A 17,890-nucleotide genomic window follows, 5' to 3' on the forward strand; every position below is an offset into this window, starting at 1 on the left:
CCCCCAGCCCTTTAGTTTTTCGTTTGAGAAGGGCACAGTGTGTAAACCAGGAGGGGTGGGACCTTACAGGATTATAACCAGTTTTTGCCTTCCGAGTTTTGGAAGCATTAAAGGCATCCACCATGAGTTTCTTAACATTCTACTGTCAATAAAGCGACATCTCCGCAGGCAGAAAGGACCGAACACAGTCGTAATGACCCTAAATTCTTCCTGCGGGAGGGACTCTCGTGGACCGCTGATCACGCCACTGTTTATGGGACTGAATCTACATCGAGCCCACAAAGGTATTTACTGCGCAGCTGGGCTCCGGGTGTGACAGGCTCCGGTAAGCGCGACACAGATGCCGCTGCCGCTGCCGCTGCCGCTGCCGCTGGGACAGGGTGAAGACAGCTCCGCAAAGTGTTTAGCTGCTGACTTCCGCTCCATTTCCACTCACAGAGAAGGAAGGTTCCATCCTCCCGGTCACACGACTGAGACAGCCGGAGGATCCCCAGAAAGTAAAGATGGTGAAAAACTTAAGGGGTGGAGTTTGGGCAAGCTTCCCCGCTGACGTAGATATCATAGTAGACAAAGCAGAGACACCTGCCGGCAGCTCCCATATGGTCTAGCGGTTAGGATTCCTGGTTTTCACCCAGGCGGCCCGGGTTCGACTCCCGGTATGGGAACGAGATGCCATTTTTGTCCTGAAAAAGTAGTTCGCTGCTATTCTTGTCATCTTTGCGGCTCTTAACACCTCGCAAGATAATAATGGAGTGCAGAAGGCTCGGGACACTGCACGGATGGCTTTTATCAGTCTATGAATTGACTTCAGCATTCATCACAATACTAACTACTTATTTTGCCCCGCGGTAACTGCTTATATCAGATATTATCAATCTAAATGCAAAACTATAGATATTGAAGTTAAAAGTAATATTTAATTTTTCAAAATAACACTGTGGGGTGTGGATACGGAAGTTCCTTCTGCCGACCCCTTCCGGTATTTCCTGGCCTTGAGAAGAAGAGAAATGTGGGTTAGAACTAGTAAAGAGGCGTTCTGGGAACGGAGCAGAAAGCGGGGGTGGGGGTGGGGGCAGACGCCGCATCCTCCAGCAAGTAAGATGTGCGGGGTTGCGAGCGGCAATTGCAAACTAGCGTCTTCCTTGATGCGGTTTGTCTGTCTTATCTGTCGGCCAGGGTTCTTTCCTTCTCAGCTGAGTGTGCTGGGCATGATTCCTCCCTCCAGTACGGGACTGACTTCAAACGTTCTTCGTCTGAGACGGGTTCCCTGTAGGTATCCTAGCCCGGCCTTTAACTCCCTATCCTGCCTTGTTTCCTGATTACAGATGTGCACCACTGCACTGGGCTCAGATGACAGACGACAGACGACCACCACTGTGTCTACACACCCTGGTGTTGAGAGGAGCTTCAGCGGACACGCCAGCAGTGGCCCCTATAGTGGCAGCCTGAAGTAACTTACTAAACTATGAAGCACAGATGACAGGAAGTTTTTCAGTCATCAGTGTTGTTTTTGACACTGGAAAAGCAAATTGTATCTAAATTGTGGGTGCTCAGAGGGCAGACGAGTCACAGGGATGCTGGAATCTGGGGCTACTGCTCTAGAAATGGGCCTCGAGGAAGTCAGATTGTTCCGTCTTATGCTGGTTGTATATTGCTATATATTGGTTCATAATGCAAGTGATTTAAAAGTCATCTATGTGGAAGGCTTGAAGACTGACACCTACAATAATTCACCCTCGCCCTTGATGGCCGTCTACCCTGCCTGGTCGAGTCCAAAGCCATGTAGGTTTCAGCACTCCAGGCCTTTTGTGAACACGCAAGGCTGCCTGTACTGTGTTTGTGTGTCATAACCACCAGGCCTCACAAGAGCCCTATCAAGCAGGAGAGCTCGCTGGCTCAGGTACTCTAGCGCGTTTGCTCTGGGGAACGCCTGTCTTAACCTCTCAAATTTTGACATTAGCTAGCGTTTATGTGGGTGTTGGGGACCCACACTCTGGTCCTAGGGCATGCACACTATCAATATGATATCATCTCTCCTGGCCTTCCCTCACTGTGATTCCTTCTTTAAAAAAAATACTTATTTCCAGTGTGTGTGTGTGTGTGTGCGTGCGTGCGTGCGTGCGCGCGCGCGCGCACGCACACACACACACACACACACACACACACACACACACACACACACACACACACACGTGCCCTCAGAGGCCAGATTCCGTGGAGTAGGAGTTCCGGGCATTTGTAATCCGCCTGAGGAGGGTATAGGAGACCGACGCAGGTCCTCTGGAAGAGCAGTACATGCTCTTAACCACTGAGCGTCCCTCCAGCCCTGCATAGTGATCCTCTGCAGTATTTACTGGGTGTAAAGGCTTGCTTGGAGACGGATTAGAGTTGTGCTTTCTTATCACAGCCACCAAAGTTATTTACTGTAGATTACCCTTATTTCCAAAATGAACACATTCACTTTCTTTAAAAAGATCTTTTATGTCCTTATTTATTTGTTCTCTGAAAATTTCACACACGTATAAAATATATCTTAACCATACCTACTCCCTATTCCTTCTCCTGCTCCCAAGGTCTTCCCCACAATATCTCCCTCCCAACTTTAAGTGTTCTTTTTTGTTTTGGTATATGTGGATAGAAATGAATCCATTTCTTTTAGAGTTCCCGGTTTAGTGGAGTGCAGATGTTTATAACTTAGGATTTTCTGAGTTTCAATGACATGTGTTTTAATAGTTCCTTATTCATTTCCAATTTTGTTTGTTTGAGTTTTCCTCTTTCTTTTGTCTTTAAAACCCCCTGCCAGGCATGGTGGCACGTGTCTTTAATCCTAGCTCATGGGAGGCAGAGGCTGGAGGATCTCTGTGAGTTCAGTGTCAGTCTGGTCTACAGAGTGAGTTCCAGGACAGTCAGGGCTACAAAGAGAAACCCTGTCTCATAAAAGCAACAAACAAACAACAACAAAAATTTTATTCTTCACACAGAAAGAAAATTAAAATGCATTTGGAAGAACGAAAGACCAAGAATATCCAAAACAACTCTGAACAAAAAGAATACTACAGGAGGTATCATCTTAGCTCATTTCAGATTATACCACTGAGCCATAATCATAAAAACAGCATGGTGCTAGAACAGAATTGGAGGAAATAGAATTGAGGACATAAACCTAAGTCCATAGAATTCTTCAGTCACTTGATTTTTTTGACAAAGATGCTAAAAATAAACATTGGAGAAAAGGCAGCATCTTTAACAAGTGGTGCTGGGGAAAATGAAATTCAAGATGAAGAAGAATGAGACCGGATCTCTCGCCCGGCTCAAAACTCAACTCTAAATGGATCAAGGACCTCAAACATAAAGCCCGATAATAAGAAACCATGTCGGAAAGTAGAGGATGCACTACAAGATATAAATAGGTACAGAGTTTCTGGCTAGAACTCTAGTTGTCTAGGAAATGAGACCTAACAATCGACAAGTGGCACCCCAAGAGACTTAAACACTTTTGTACAGCAAAGGAAATTGAGTGAAGAGGCAGCCCACAGAATGGGAGAGATTTTTTTGTGAGGTATTCATCTGACAGAGACTTAGTGTATAAGATATATAAAAAAACTTAAAACAAAGGAAAAGCCTAAAAAAAAAACAAAAAACTAAACACCAAGAAAGCAAAGTATGTAATTAGCAGTGAGTGACTTCAAATTTATGAATATATACTCACCCAGTAGCCTTATTAAGAATGCTTAAAATCAACTCTCTATATGTTAATATTCCCTAGTACTCCATCAAATCCTGGAAGTCCAGAGCTGAGTTTGCTTCTCTATGGAGCTCCCACTGTGGGTCATCAAAACCCCTTTAAAAGGACAGGCTCCAAAGCTATAAGAAACCCTGTCTCAAAAAAAAAAAAAAAAAAAAAAAAAAAAAAAAAAAAAAAAAAAGAGTAGCCCTAGGCCGTGTGTCTGTGGTTGAGGAGATTAACCACTAGAGGGCAGAAAAGTCCCACAACACTTATTTCTGGCACCGTTCAACTAAAATCATAGTGTTAAGGGTTTGGTTTTGTGCTTATATCTTATGTGATTACATAGCAAAGTGATGTCATTTAAGTCAGCAATCATAAGAGTTTGGATTTTACAAGTACGGAGCTAAATTGTCTTGGGACATCTTTAGCCCCTTTCCAGCCACGCATTATTGCTCTCTTCTGAACCCCGTCTAACATCTTCGTGAATGTCAGGCAAATCCTTGAGAATGTGCAGAGCACTGGTTTCCAACCAACCAAAGGGCTGAGAACGCTCAGGTCACATAAAGGCTGTCACCGGTTCCCCTGCTTGCTCTAACCCACCTGCCTAAGGTGTCCTCCAATGTAGGGGAAAAGTGCTTTGAGTTATGACTTTCTTTGTTCTGTTCCTGTCCCTGGGAGAGGCTAATTCTCCCTCTTTTGGCCGTCATTATGAGCCCGTAATTCTTTGTCTGAGGTGAGTTCCCATAGGTTCTCCACCTTCTGAGTTAGTGTGTCTTTTGATGCCTTCTTTGTTCAGGTCTTGTTTAGGCCACCATATTGTCGAGGTACCATGGATGTAACTTCCTTGTCGTGTCTAAGAGACACACTCTCACAGCGGACTTCCTGGTCCTCTGGCTCTTACAGTCTCTCTTCTCCCTTTTCCAGGATGTTCTCTGAAACTTAGGTGCAGGGGTCCTGTTGTCGATGTATCCATTGGGGCTGACTCCCCACAACCAGCTGGTTTCTGCATTATGTCCAGTTGTGGTTTTCTGTGATGGTCTCCATTTACTGTAGACAGGCTTCTTCAGAGGAGTGGTACCTACCCTTATCTGTGGGAACAAGGATAAGTTTAAAGCGGCAGAGGTAGATGCTCTTCTAAGATCCAGGGCCCCAGGAGCCCTGCCTGGGGAGTTGGCTAGGTTTCTAGTATCAAGCATGAATTTCCCTCTTATTGGGTGAGCCTGAAGTCTAATTAGATAACTGTGATAATTGCACTTTTAGAGATATCTTGTCATACTAATCATTCCAAGGATGAGCCCCCTAATGGGTCATTTAATACAAAGTGGTCAGTCCTGAAATCATAGACACACAAAACACACTAAATGGACTCAGCGGGTTGTATTTATATATTTGTACGTGTGTGTACATAATAATAAAAGAGGCCATGCATTTGAAAGGGAGTGAGGGAGGTCGGGGAATGGGGAAATGCTGTAATATCATTTTAATTAAAAATATTATCCCACCTCATAAAAACAAAGCCAAACTTCATCAAACCATTGCCACATTGGAACATGGAATTTGGGTAGCCTACTTCTGTGTTCCTGGGCCATGGTCACTCTACTTGGCTCCAGAATCAACTCTCCTTTCCCTTCTGAGGTGAGAATTGAGGTTACCGAAGACAGCAAGGAAGCATAGCTCCATTTCCAGCCACCGGAGTACCAAGCATTGTTTGCAGACGGATGGAACCTTTTCCTTTGACCCCACCTTCCTGGTCCCTGAGCGGATAGGAACCAGGTCTCCAGGTCAATAAGGGGCACTTACTCCTGGTACTGTTCCCCAGCTTATTTCTAAAACCCATCCACCACCTCTGAATCCCTGATTGCAAATTCAGTCAAACTAGAGAGGCCCCAATAGCATAATTAGTTAATACATATTGGTATATGAAAATGATATGTATTTGTAGATAAATGAAAAACATAACCATCTTCATTTAACTTATTATTTTTATTTTTGCTGTTTGAGAAGGAGTCTCACTAGGCTAGTTTCAAGGCTAGCTCCAAACTCAAAGCAGTCTTCATGTTTCAGGCTCTAGAATGTTGAGATTACAGAAATGAATTGCAATTCCCAACTCTCATTTAGTATTTCTTTTCTTTTTTTAAGAAAAAAAAGATTTATTTATTAAGATTATTATTATATTTATATAATAATTATATAACATAAAAGAATTTATATAATTATTATATTTATATATAATTATATTATTAACATTTATTTATTAAGTGTACAATGTTCTGTCTGCATGCATGCCTATAAACCAGAAGAGGGCACCAGATATCTTTATAGATGGTTGCAAAAGCCACCATGTGATTGCTGGGAATTGAACTCAGAACCTCTGGAAGAACAGAACCTCTGAGCCATCTCTCCAGCCCCCTTAACTTGGGTTTTCAAAACAGGGTTTCTCTGTGTAGCCTCATCTTTCCTGGTACAGGAAGTTTATTAAGAAAGAAAACACATTTTTGAGAGTGGGCTAATGAGCAGGAAACAGAGCCAAGGAGAACTGGGCCATGTGGGTCCCCTGGAAGATCTTTGTGGTCCCACCCTTCTCTTTGTATGTTTCTGGGCTTGTTTTCACACAGGCTTTGTTCCTCAGATGAAGCCCAGGTGAGGAAGGGCACCCAGTCTTCCTCTGAAAAGTGGCAACTTTTACATGGGACCCTTAGTGTTTCACTCTCTAGTCCCTGCTGTCTTGCCACACTCCATGGCCATGACGTTAGTGAGAAGTACCCTTTCTAAATCAACTTCAGGAGAGCGACTTAAAGACCAAATCTCAGCTTTTTCACTCTCTGGAGACTGGATTTTTGGCCTCCCCTCTTCCCTAGTATCCTCAACAGTAGGAGCAGCAGGCCATGCTGGCCTGACAGGTATTGTGTGTGCACTGCTTCCTTATTTGCAAAGTGATCTGGCCCACAACTCACCGGGTGCCCCTTGCTGGTAGAGATAGACTGGTTTGGCTTTAGTTTCTTGAGTGAGGGCCTAGCTATGTAGCATAGGCTGGCCTTGCACTGGGAGGGGGGCAGCCTGCATCCTGTATGTGGCATGACAGATGAACAGCACTATTGTCAGAATGAGTAAGGCTTCCTGAATAAGAACGGCCCCCACAGGTGCGCAGGTCACCAGAGAATGTCATTATTAGGGGTGTTTCCTTGTTGGAGTAGGTGTGGACTTGCTGGAGGAAGGCTGTCACTGAGGGTGGGCTTTGGGGTTTCAGAAACCCCAGCTAGGCCCAGTGGATATCTCTCTCTTTCTCTCTCTCTCTCTCTCTCTCTCTCTCTCTCTCTCTCTCTCTCTCTCTCTCTTCCTGCTGCCTGTGGATCTGGACATAGAACTCTCGGCTCCTTCTCCAGCGCCATGTCTGCCTGCACACCACCATGGCTCCAGACATGCTGAAATGAATTAAACCTCTGAAACTGTAAGCCAGCCTGATTAAATGGTTTCCTTTATAAGAGTTGGTCATGGTGTCTCTTCACAGCAATAGAGCAGTGACTAAGACACCAGCTTCCTTTTGCTGTCATGGAAACGGATTACTAAGCTTAAACCATTCAGCAAAGGTCATACCACTAGGAGACAGGAGACTGACTCTTAAATCCAGGTTGTTTTTTTGTTTGTTTTGTTTTGTTTTTTAACTCAGGCAGGCAGTATCAGGTCCAAAGGAAACTCCGGTTTCCCAGACTCCAAAGGGATAGTGCATCTATCCAGAAATGACACTTTTGGCCCAATTCAAGCTGGACTATAGAAAGATATCTGGTTAGATAAAAGCCAGAACACGGCAGGAATTTGCGAGTCAGCTTTTCCATCTGCCAGAAGGAATCGTTTCCCTTGCCTCTGGCAGGAGGGACATGGACTTTCCATTGACATAAACCTGTGACTGCTCCCCAAAGCCCGTGCCGACCTCCAGGCCCCCTCAGTACCTACTTGCAAGCACATGTTCTATATTTCAAAGCCCCCACACTAGCATCCTGGCCCCTCTCACCCCCTGCCTCTACCTCAAGCTCCCAGGCATGCTCCAGCTCACGGGCATCCTCCTTAGGATTCTCTACTGTTCTCCCTCTTGCTAGTTCTCGCTACTCCAGGAACTCTCCTTTCTCTGCTTGTCTAGCTCTGGCCCGGTCCAGTCTGTTCCTTTCAGTCTACTCTTCCAGATGCCTCTGGCTGCTCTCTCCCTGTTCACAATACAATCCTCTCTAATGGAGCAGCCACTTTGGCAGTTTCTTTATAGTTCTCTCTCTAATACAAGCGACTCTAGCTTGTACCGTAATTTGCTGTGGGAGCCGTTTTGCTGCCCGTTACTTTGTGGCACAACCACATTTACTGTGTGAATGTCTGAATGTCTCAGGAGGTGTGTTGTCAGAGGGGAATATGTGGAATTCCTAGGAGGGGCCAACCAGGCCTGCGCGTTAGACATTTGGAAACATTCCCTGGCTTGGACTCCCTTAGGACATTTGGGGTGGGGCAATGTTTTATGGGACAGATCAATCCTAATGTGTTTCCTGAAGCTTAGAAGGCCCGATTCTTGCCTACTAAAAGTCCAATTAAGACAATCCAACATGCTTTCAGGAAAGTCTCCCACCCATCCTGAAACAATCACTCCACGCCCCTGACAACCTCTGACTGAAACACAGAAATGTCTGTGTTGCTATTAAGTGACAACTCAGAACAGCGAGAGCAATTGGAAGGTAACTCTGGGGGGAGGGGAGATAATTTGAACTGGACCGTCCTGGACTGACTCAGAGCTTGAACTGGGCAGCAGACCTGAGCGTTGACGTAATCAGCAACAGTAAATAGGTCGGCTGCCAAGATAAATGCATTATGAACATAATGAATGTGGTGTGCTTACGCTAGAATGGAAAAACAAATATCTACATCTCTGAAGGCGTATGCATCTCTCCCGGTTGTCTCTTGAGTTAGCAACAGGGAGCCATTTAGTTGTCCAGACCCTCATTAAAGCTAAATTCTTTCTAATTGGCAGAGGCAGCCATCCAGACGGGACTAATGGGTCCTGGCAGCTACGGCAGTGTCAGGTGCTGTAAATGAGAAGTCCTAGGCAGCAACTTCGCAGCAAAGGCTGAGAATTCAAAGCCACAATGGCTCCTTCACCTCCACCGACACAAACAGCTTCTGTTACAGCACACAAAGACTTTCCACAGATAGCATCTTCAAGGGCCATTTTCTCCTGGATGCTGTTAACAGATAAATGAGGGTTTTCTGTTTGACTAGAAAGAGGACTGTGTGCAGGACCTTTTGGGGAGACCCCTCCCATAAATCCTACTTATCTCCATCCTTGGTCAGCCATCTGCAGGACACAGACACCGGCGAACAAGGCTTTGAGCAGCTGCTTTCCCATCGCAGGTTCTGGCCTGGTCTCACAGCAGAGCTTGGTCCCCTTGGCTTCCCCCGGCGGCTGCCGTCAGGGTGCAGTTTGCTTTCCTCTGAGTAAAAACAACATAGCAGGAGCGGTTCAGATTCTCCCCAGTCTGTTAGATGTGATCTTTTCTAAAGAGCCCAGCAAGAAGGTATTCAGACATGGAGGTGATCTCTTCCCTCATGCAGAGATCATAGTCTCTTTTCCTTTGGAGGCTTGTAAAGGAGGGTAATAGAAGTTTCTAGAAAGTGTTCTGAGCCGGGCGGTGGTTGCACACGTCTTTAATCCCAGCACTTGGGAGGCAGAGGCAGGCGGATTTCTGTGAGTTCGAGGCCAGCCTGGTCTACAAGAGCTAGTTCCAGGACAGGCTCCAAAACCACAGAGAAACCCTGTCTCGAAAAACCAAAAAAAAAAAAAAAAAAGTGTTCTGATTTCTGTTTTTGTTCCCGAGACTGGTGAACTGAACTCCGGAGGAACCTCATAGAGCTATGTAAAGTCCTTTCTCCAGCAGAGGACACGGAGAGCTCACAGCTTCTCCAGGATTGTGCTTCGTGGTTCTCAAGGTGTCTAAAATCAAGGCAGCTGCCTCCTGAGACTCCCAAATCAGCAGATATCAGACTAACCAGGGAAAAAGCAACGAGTGCCCCCCACCAATCTCTCCCTGGTCTTCTTGAGTATCAGTCTTCAAGTGAGGTCTATGCTTGATCCAGACAATTAATCAGAAATAAGCCTTATTTTTTGTTCACTTTTCCCCAGATAAAAACTTACACGCTGGAGTCCTCGGCTGAGCTAGGGTTGTTTTCTTTCTCCCCTAGTAAATCCTGGATTCTAAGCCAGTGCTAAGTTTACTTCCTGAAGCACAGCATAGTTTATTTTCTGGTGCAAATTTACCCTTGAATTTCTTGTTTCTTGATTTTTTTCTTTTGTTTTTAGTGTATTTGTTTGTTTGCTTGTTTTCTTAAGTCAGGCTCTCTCTGGTCAAGCTGGCCAACTTGCCATCCTCCTGCCTCTGCCTCCCAAATGCAGGGCTGTAGATAAGACATGCATACAGTCTTAATTTCAAATGCATTCCTAATATTCTAGCTTCCTAAAGCCAGAAGACTGCCTAGGACCTAAGACTGTGGGTCTCAGCACAGCAGCCAGTTCTTCTCATAATTCATTAATCTGGTGGGTTTGCCTCCTGACTGTTACATCATCTAGTTTTTGTTTTAGCTTGTCTGTTTTTTTAAACAATGTTTAGAGGTATGCCTTTTATTTTATGCGTAATTTTTTAGATTTGTATGTTTTATGTTTTGTCCACACGTATGTAGTAACACATGCATACCCAGTGTCCACAGGGATCAGAAAAGACTGTCAGATCCCTCGGAGTTACAAATGGCTGTGCGTTCTGGGAACCAAGTCTGGATCCTCTGTAAGAGCAAACATGCTCTTATTAACTACCATGCCGTCTTCCAGTCCCCTTTAGATCATCTGAGTTGTTACTGGTGAACCAGCCTGCCTTCATCTTGGGCTTGAAAGCCATCTTTCAATAAAGGCAAACTAGGTTCATTCCTGTCTATGATTAAATCTCTCTTTCTCCAAGACTGGCCTTTGTTCCACTTGTAATCTTAACTACAAATGGTTCTGTACCGCCTCTTCAAGGAGATGACAATCATGCCTTTGTTTCAAAAAGCTGTTAGGCCCACCTTGCAACCTTACCTTTGCTCATAATAACTATGCCCTCCTGTTGTTAAGAGCATCTTATGTTCTGCTTCTGTGACCCCGCCTATGTGTCCCCCAAACCCCATATTTGTAAACCCCCGTCCTTGAGCTTTCTGTAAAAACCCTTACCTTGCACATGTCCGCTGCTGACCTCTTGAACCCTGCCTTAGAGGGATGTAGCCCGTGTTTGCTTTAATTAATTGTTTGCTTTTATTGGCATTGATTATTGGTGTCATCGGTCTCTCTACTCCCATCTTCGGGATTAGCAGTCTCTTCCTCTAATTCCATTTTCAGTTTTCAGTAGATCCCCTCTCACAGAGTAGAGGCCAGAAAGAAGATTGTGAATGCTCTCAGGATGAATTCTAATCCCCAGCAAAAGAAAAAACTAAAACCATCAAACAAAACCCTGAATTCAACAACAGCAAACCTTATGGGCATCTACTGAAAACTCAAACATCATAATTAGATACATACCCTTTGCATCAGCTTTCAAAGGGAGGACTAGCATACCAAGCGTGCAGTCCTGTGTGCGTGTGCGCGCACACACACAGCATGTCATGTGTTGGTGAGCCTGTCTCGTTCCCTTCTGATCCTGCCTTTGATCGAAGGGACAGGACAGACAAGAGACAAATAGGGAAAACCCAGCAGGAGGGAGGGTGGAAATGCAAAAAGACCAGACGGTGAGATAATCTGACTCAACCTGCAAACTCTTGGATGGCCACAGCAGAGCCCGTGTGGTACTCACATTCCTCCCGGGACTTCCAACCCCATCAGCTGCAGAGACCATGGGACCTACGTATAGCTGGTTGTTAGCATTGATGACCAAATCCGAGATCAGGCAAATCTGACCAGTGTCTGGCTGAGCGCGTGTAAATTCTCAGAATCTGAGAAAAGGAATGACATTACAGAAACAACCCCCACGTACACCCAAGCGGGGGTGAGCCCGCAGAAGGAGGGTGTCATACGAAGTCATATTTCTCTTTTCTTGAGGAACCCACCCCCATGCCTATGTCAGATTGAAAACAGAGGGTGAATCCTCTACCCGAGTATGTGGAGGGAACAATTTCGTGGATGGCATTTGTTCAGAACCCAGTGCTAACACCTCTTAAAAGGACAGAGGTGAGTTTTTTCCAGATAATGGTTTTCACCATTCTGTGAGTGGAAAATTGTTTCATGGTAAGAAAATGCCGAAGCACTTCCAACAGCGTTGGAAGAAACAGCTTCTAAGCTGGATTTAGTCCCAGTGGACCGGTGTATATGCTTAGAGAACAGGCCAACTGTAAAACAATAATGGTATTTTTATTATTTATTGTTCTTTGTGACGGTCAAAGCATATGTGTATAAACTTCACCTTAATTTGTTTAACAAAGAAATACATTTTTTTTGTTTTGGTTTGGTTTTTGGATTTTTTTTTGAGATGGCTTCTTGTGTTGCTCTTATCCTAGAACTCGCTCTATAGACCAGGTGGCCTCAAACTCACTGAGCTCTGCCTGCCTCTGCTGGGATTAAAGGCGTGCACCATCACTGCCGCCACTGCCACCACCCAGCTAAAGAAATACAATCTTTTCAAATTAAGCATGTATTGGCTCCCCACAACATACACGCACTGCTTTTTTAGAGTCTCACTATGTAGCCTTGGAATTCTGTATGTAGACCAGGCTGGCCTCAAATGTATAGAAATCTGCCTGCCTCTGCCTCCCGAGCGCGAGGATTACAGTCATGTATCACCATGCCTCGCAATTAAGAAAGGGATGTTAATGGTGCTTGCCTGTGCACCCCTTTCTTAATTGCTGGTAGAACTTCCGTATGTTTTGCATGCTTATGCCTTTCCCGTGTGGCTCCCACTGAGAGCCCTGGTTAGCGGAGTGAACCACAGTTGTTTGATTATCTTGGTTGCGAATTAGTTTCAGACTCACGGTCCAGAGCAGGGCAATGAGGCCCAAGAGGAAGTCTATGGGTGTTCTTGCTTTCTCTCAAATGCGAGAGATTATCAGGCCCAAAGGAAACTCCAATTCCCCAAACTAAAAACGGCAGTCCAAATATCCAGAAATGAGCTCAGCCTGGACCAAAGGAGGATTAGCTAAAAGCAAGCAGTTAGATAAAAGCCAGCATTCCTCGGGATACCGAAAGAAGTCATTTTCCTTATCTCCAGCAAAAGGAACGTTTGTCTCCCTTCTTACTTCCTCCTCTACCCAAAAGTCCCTCCAGCGCATGGGGCTCTCTCCCCACGACTGCTCACCCTTCTTACAACCCAGCTGTTTGCATTAGTCACTGCTCCAGCGCTTGCTATCCATACTGCACGCTCCCCCCCCCCCCCGTCTCTCTCTTCTCCCCTTTCTTACAGATGTCCCTAGCCATGTCCAGTCTTCTGACCATGTTCCATTTGCTTCTTTCTCTCTCTGCTCTGGACTTTTCCAGATACCTCTGGCTGTTCTTTCTCTCATATCCACAATGACACCTTCCCATACCATGGAGCGGTCATGTTGGCTGTTTATATAGAGATATACCTACCTTACAATATAGTGTCTTCCAAAGATTTTTTGAGACAGTGACAGTCGATGGCCATGACTAGAATTGTCCAAGACCCTGAGAGCGCGACCCTAAGGAGCGTGCTGATCTGGCCAACAAATTAATATGCTGTGGATAAACAACAAAGACAGCAAATACCCATCGTTTACTATAACTCAGAAGTGAGGTTTGCTTAAGCGTTTGTCATAAATGCCCACAGATATTTAGGACACCACTGCTTTCATTAAATAACTACGCAGTGAAATGAAACATTTCTAGTTCGTGCTAGTCTCAACACTTTAAACAGAAAAACCTCAACGATCTCTCCCTGGATTCAAAGAGACAGACAGAGAGAGAGAAAGAGAGAGACAGAGAGACAGAGAGAGGGGGGGGAGGTAGAGTTTGTATTTTTAAAATGGTTCTAAAATTTAAGATAAATTATTCTCAAAGAAACATTCTTCAGAATCATTCCTTCATTTGTTGACTATAGTATATGATTCATGGACAAGACAAAAATTTAAACTTAAATATCTGCATATATTTGCACATCAGAATTGGATGAGGAGAAATGAAGGATTAAAATGGCGTGTTTTAAAATGGTTTTTTTTTTTAACGAATGATGAAATATATAGACCCATTCACTGCTGGAGATAAAAATTTAAGTGTTGTCTAGACTAACCTATAGCTATAAGGAAACTGGTTAAGACAGGAGTTCTGGATAGACAGGGCAGTAAACACTTTGCTATTTGTTAGAATGGAAATCATGTGTGAATGCATGTGTGCGCCCACACACGCATACACACACACACACACGCACACACACACACACACACACACACACACACATAGACAGACAGAGCACATTTTCTTCTCCTGACTCTATTAAAATTCATTTAGACTTCCTTTGTTTCAGAATTATCTACCTCAGCTGCAAGGGAAAGTTGTTTGTATTTCTTGAGGGCTAAACTTTAAGATCACTTCCTGCCATTAATGTCCCGTTAGGGGTGTTTGGGGGCATTTCCTGTTCCCATTCTTAGCAGTGCTGAGCCGGAGGATGTGGATGGTCGTTGATGTTTCATTTTCCAGGATGGTTTCACAGGTGACGTTTTAGGTAGAGATGGGTCACTGTCGTTTCCCCAGGATAAGTCCAATGTGCTTTCTGATGACGCTGTCTGTAGCGTGGTTGACAGAGCATTTTCGTCCATCTTGGGAAACAAGCGAGGCTCAGTAAGAACGGCCCTGCTGCCCTCTTTATTAGTGAAAGCAGCACCGTTGTTTCTTGATATCCTGCTCTGGTTGGCAGGCTGGATTCAGGCCTGGTACAGATATTGGTAACTGAGCAGTTATTACTGAGCCTAGCTGCCCCCATAATCTCAGAGGCAGCGGCACTATTAGGAGATGCAGCTTGGTTGGAGTGGATATGGCCTTGCTGAAGGAAGCGTGTCACTGTGGGGGTGGGCTTTGAGGTTTCCTTGTGCTTAGGACACTGCCCAGTGTCTCAGTCGACTTCCTGCTGCCTTCTGGTCAAGATGTAGCCAGCACCACATCTGCCTGCAGACCACCATGTTCTTTGTCATGATGACAATGGACTGAACTTCTGAAACTGTAAGCAAGGCACCCCAATGAAATGTTTTCTTTCTAAGAGTTGCTGTGGTCACGGTGTCTCTTCACAGCCATAAAAATCCTAACTAAGGCAGGGCCCAAAGACATCCCTGGGCATAAAAGTTAATTAAAAATATAAAGAAAAAAACCCAAATGTATGTGGTTACATATGATTACAAATTTTTCTATTAAAAATAATTCCTAGACTGGGAATGTGGCTCAGTTGATAGAGTACTTTTTTTAAGAGTGCACCGAGTCCTGGGTTCAAATCCCCCAGCACCACCTATACCAGGTGTAGTAGAAGGCATCTATAATCCCAGCACTTAGGAGGCAGAGGTGGAAGAATCAGAGGTTCAAAGTCATCCTTGGCTATATATCAAGTTCTAGGCCAGCCTGTGCTTCATCAGAACCTGCCAAACAAAATAAAATAAAACAAATCCTCAACTGAACGTAAAGGCAAACAACCCTAAAGCCTTTCCCAAGCTGTGACCGAGGGAACGGATATGTTTATAACACAGAGATGCCGTTCAGATTTGAAGTCACTAAACACCACCCATCCCCACCAGAGGGTTCCCCCACCAGGTGGTTCGCCAAGGATGTAATGACATCCAAGCAAACACAAATTAGCCCCTATATACATTTACACAAACACACAACTGAGTAATCACATTAGCCACTAACACCTGTTCCACTGGAGTTAGAAGCAAGGGGAATACTTGGGAGGTGCTTTTAATTGCAAGAGTACACTGCAAAGCAGCTCACAATGTTTATTATTCAGAAATAAATGCCTTATGTAATAAAAATTTAGGTATACTTAAAAACTTCCAGGTGTTATCTTCAGGTAGTGATGTGGTAAGCCATTTTAAGGGTTTAAACTTTTTAAAAAATATTGCGTGTGTGAGAGTTTTGCTTGCAAGTATGTCTGTGCACTTGCATGCCTGGCACCCGCAGAGGCCAGAAGAGGGCGCTGGATCCTCTGGAACTGTAGTTACAGACAAACCTAAGATGCCTCATGGGTTCTGGAAATTGAAGCTGGGTTCTCTGGAAGAGCACCAAGTGCTCTTAACGACTGAGCCATCTCTCTGGCCCCCTTTAGGTTTATTTATTTATTATTATTATTTTTAATGTTTTTCTGTATTTGTCTCTTACTTTATTAATTAAGAAACAGAAACAGAGTCAGTCTGTATGGTACAGGCCTGTGAGCGCAGCTACTCCAGAGGCTGAGAAAGGGGGATCTCGGACCCAAGCCCGGCCTGAGCCTCTGAATGAGTCCAAGGTCAGCTGTGGCAGCTCAGTGAGGCTGTTCTGAAAAGACAAACCAAAGAGCTGAAGGCACAGTTCAAGTGCAGAGCGCTTAACACTCGGAAGGCCCTAGGCTTAATTCTTCGGCCGAATAAGTAAATAACTAAGTAAACAAAAATGAATAAAAGCAAGTTCCTAAGTCAGCCTTCCTGTGGAGCCTGCTTTCTGACTTTCCTGTGCTTACTCTGGTGGTTGACACAGTTCAGACCCCCATCTGAAAACCGCGTCCGTTTTCCCCAGCTTTCTCGACAGATTCACACGCTCTTGGCTTCGCGTCCTTCTCTGAGCATATATAGTAAAAGCTAATCAGGGCTTTTCTGTAAAACGCAAGAATTATCTAATATATGAAAACTAAGGCATAAAAAAAATTTGGCGCACCAGCTAAATATAAGTGGTGTTAGCTAGCATCCAGTTTAAAATAACTTCGGCCCTCGGCAGGGGCCACTGCTCATGATTGACGTGGAATTTACCCAACGGCTAGTGCTGGTCCTACATTTTTCAAATCCTTCTACTTTTTCAAAATAGGTTGTTGAGTCGAGCTTTATGTGCTTATATGGCAAAGCTCCCCTGTTTACTGTCCCAAGACCTAAGCATAAAATCTAGTTAAGGGTTCTTGCCAAAGCATGAATCAGTCGCAGCAATATTCTGAACTCTGTTCTTTCTTTCCATTCTCTAATATTTCTTCCATCACAACCCAAACAATTACTCATAATTAAACTGAGTAGAGGAAAGGGGCCCTGGCAAGAAGTGTACTTGGCAAAGACCCAGAGCCTCTTCATTGTCTTCCACACAGAACAGTTACATCAGTTCCTTCCACCGTCAGAGGAAAAAAAAAATGGATTTTGCAGAGCAAGGGTTGAAAATAAGGGGAAGGAAACAACTTATTTACACATTCCTAATCAAGCTAATGCATAATCTGTTTATGGGGAAAGGAGAGAGAGACTTTGAATTGCGTGGTCGTTCTAAAGCCTGCTTTCAGTTCCTATCCCACAAGCTCATCAGCATAGGCCCACTAGCCTCTTGGGTCTCTAGGCTCAGAGGGAAATCCTATCAGTAAGGGTAATAAAACCCAGAGTCCAGAAGCTCCAGGAGAAGTTAAATGCTGGCCACATTGTTTGAAAAGTTCTCCTATTTACTCAGTAGCTCCTCTTCAAATCCTAGAGCAAAACAAAGACCTAGAGTCTAAATTTGTCACCTTATACCAGACGGCTTAGAGGTTGTCATAGTCAGGGTGTCTATTGCTACGATGAAACACCATGTCCAAAATGCAAGTTGGGGAGGGAAGGATTTATTTGGCTTACACTTCAACATGGCTGTTCATCACTGAAGGAAGTTAGGACAGACACTCAAGCAGAACCTGGAGGCAGGAGCTGACACAGAGGCCATTGAGGGGGTGCTGCTTAGTGACTTGCTTCCCCTGGCCTATTTAGCCTGCTTTCATATAGAACCCGAGGCCACCAACTCAGGAATGGCTCCACCCACTGTGGGCTGAGCCCTCCCCAACTGATCACTATTTTATTACAGCTGGATCTCATGGAGGCTGCTACTTAACTGATGTTATCCTTCCTCTCTGATGACTATAGCTTGTGCCAAGTTGACAACACAAAACCAGCCAGCCAGAACGTAAATTGTTCAGCCTCAGTTCCTTTGAA

The 17,890-nt window shown here is 44.7% G+C and overlaps 1 non-coding gene across 1 annotated transcript; it reads left to right on the top strand.

The window, feature by feature from the left end:
• Nucleotides 1-593: 593 nt before the first annotated feature.
• On the top strand, nucleotides 594-665 carry Trnae-uuc (transfer RNA glutamic acid (anticodon UUC)). The gene has a single exon. It is a non-coding gene; the product is annotated as a tRNA-Glu (tRNA).
• Nucleotides 666-17,890: the final 17,225 nt, after the last annotated feature.

Source organism: Microtus pennsylvanicus, chromosome 7 (genome assembly GCF_037038515.1).
Source record: "Microtus pennsylvanicus isolate mMicPen1 chromosome 7, mMicPen1.hap1, whole genome shotgun sequence".
NCBI lineage: Eukaryota > Metazoa > Chordata > Mammalia > Rodentia > Cricetidae > Microtus > Microtus pennsylvanicus.